Source organism: Halictus rubicundus, unplaced genomic scaffold (assembly GCF_050948215.1).
Source record: "Halictus rubicundus isolate RS-2024b unplaced genomic scaffold, iyHalRubi1_principal scaffold0567, whole genome shotgun sequence".
Taxonomy (NCBI): domain Eukaryota; kingdom Metazoa; phylum Arthropoda; class Insecta; order Hymenoptera; family Halictidae; genus Halictus; species Halictus rubicundus.
In genome coordinates, this window is record NW_027489108.1 from 37,501 (window position 1) to 40,000 (window position 2,500).

General features: G+C 52.8%; 1 pseudogene; it reads left to right on the top strand.

The window, feature by feature from the left end:
* Nucleotides 1–2,500, top strand: part of LOC143364460 (large subunit ribosomal RNA) — a 7,133-nt pseudogene that overhangs the window by 2,699 nt on the left and 1,934 nt on the right.

The following is a 2,500-nucleotide window of genomic DNA, read 5'->3' on the forward strand; positions in this document are numbered from 1 at the left end:
GTAAACGGCGGGAGTAACTATGACTCCCGAACAGCCGGAGTCATAGCCTGCGTTGCGGACTTCACCCCGAGGTGTTAGGCTCTATATGGCCTCTCGCCTTTGACAAATGGGGGTAGAGCAACCGTTTCCCAAGGCGGGGCTGACAGCCCTGCAACGGGTTAAGGAGAGGCGTTGCCGTGGAAGATCACTATTTATGTGACTATCCTAAAGGTATAACGGGTAAGGTGGACCCACCACCGAATCCCCCCGGCTTGGGTGAAATTCCCTGCCGGGCCGCACGTCGCGGAAGTCGCAGACGGAAGAGCGCGCACCACTCGTGGGAGGGCGCCGGACTGACCCTTTGGTTAGCGGGGGGGGGGGCTGCCCCCTGTAAACGACAGCCACAAAGAGCGTCGCGATCACTGGTGGAGTACCGGATCGTCAGAGTGGGGGGAGCTGCGGATAGCGCTCCCCAAGCAGGGAGAATGATGGTCTGCACTGTTGCTCCTGGTCGGGTTTAACGATCGGGAGTAACAACCATCATTCTCTTTAGGTAGCCAAATGCCTCGTCATCTAATTAGTGACGCGCATGAATGGATTAACGAGATTCCCTCTGTCCCTATCTACTGGGTCTTATAAGCGTCAGGGACTTATATCATGGTATAACCCTGACGCACCAACCCCTCCTTCACGTGGTAGGACCTGGACACCTTCGGGTGACTAACGGGGCTCTGGTAAGAGAGTTCCTGCGAGAGTTCTCGCCGTGCGACAACCGCAGCTCTGGGAAGAGAGCTCTTGCGGAGTTGTCGCACGGCGGGGACCGCGGCTCTCAGAGAGCTCTGCGTGAGTTGTCGCTCTGCGACAACCGCGGCTCTCTCATTAAGAGAGTTCTGGCGGAGTCATCGCTTTTGCGATGACCGCGGCTCTCAGGGAGCCCATGCGTGTGTTATCGTTCGCGATAACCGCGGCTCTCACCCGGAAGACTCCCCTCTGCCGCGACGACCCACCGGATACATCCGGTGGTATGTTGCAGAACGGGAGAAACGGGGGGCTTACCTTAACCGGTCGGCCTAACGGGGAGGCGAACCCCTTGAACAAACCCTTAACCTCTAAGCTGAGAACGCGGCGAAAGAGGTCCTGTGTTTACACGGGCGGTCGGTGGGTCCATCGACCATTAGCGCAACCTCAAGACACCTGGCGAAATCTTGAGCGTAAAAGCCTTCTCCCCGGAAAGGGCGTCACCCGGGGAGCGACCGTCTTTCGTCCCTAATCGTGGGAACAACTATGAATACTGACCAAAACACTAAACACAAAACGAAGAAGAAGGGAGGAAAGAAGGAAGAAAAGAAAGGAGTAAAGAAGACGGGCTGGGAGGTGGAAACAGAAACGACCCAGACAGACAGGGACATAGCTACTGTCTGGGACGACGAATCAGAAGAATACACGGACGATCCCTACGACACAGAGTGGGACATGAGTCAAGAGGAATTTAATTGGGAATTTCCCAAAAATAGAAAGCGTAAGAACAAGCAATCAGGTGACTCGTGCAGCGAGTCACACAAGAAATTAATAAAAGATGTAAAAATTGAGCTGGAGCGGTTCGACGAACTGCCACTCAGCCCAGAGGAAAACCTCAGAAGGTTCCTCAGGGGACTCAAGGAGCCCGAACGAAAGAGAGGAGAAGAACTCCTCAACGCCCTAATCAGGGAACATGAGGTAATGCAGACGGAAGCCAGGGACTTCCGTCTCGAGCTACGTAAAGAAAACGCGGCTCTAAGAGGAAAACTGGACGTGCAAAAGGAGCAGAGCTCCATGCAGGACCAGATGGATAAAATCACGGAAAAACTAAACGAGCTATCTGCAAAGATAGACTCCATGCCCGAGAAGAGTCGCGGCCAGGAGGTTCCACCTCCGAAACCGTTGCTCTACTCGGACATAATAAGAGCAAACAAGGCAACTAAGCAGCTGGCCAAGAGGACTCCTGTAGCTAAGTCCAAGCCAGCTGCAGCAATCTACCCTGTAAAGGGTAGTAATATAAAGAATAGCGATGAGACCAAGAAGGTACTGTCGGATTGCATCAATCCGACAGAACAGAAAATAAGAATACGGAACCTGAGGAAACTCGGGAACTCCGGTATTCTTATAGAAACCGAAACAACCGAGGACCTTGAGCAAGTCCTCGGGAATAAGAAGCTAAAAGAGAAAGTGGACATTGGTCCCCTCCCCAAGAGGAGACCAAAGATCATAATATTTGGAATCCCCTCGGAGGCATCCGAGGAGGTTATCCAAAAGGCCATCAAGAATCAAAACCTTGATCTTGAACCAGAGGCAAAACTAGAAGAGGAGTTTAAACTCCTCTTCAAAACCGGCAAAAAGGACCAAGCAACCACCAACTGGGTGGCAGAAGTATCAGCTAAGACCCGGAAAATCCTGCTGGACAGGAACCGGGTCTTCATAGGGTTCCAAGCCTACGGGCTCAAGGATTACATTGCTGCGACACGTTGCTTCAAATGCCAGTCAT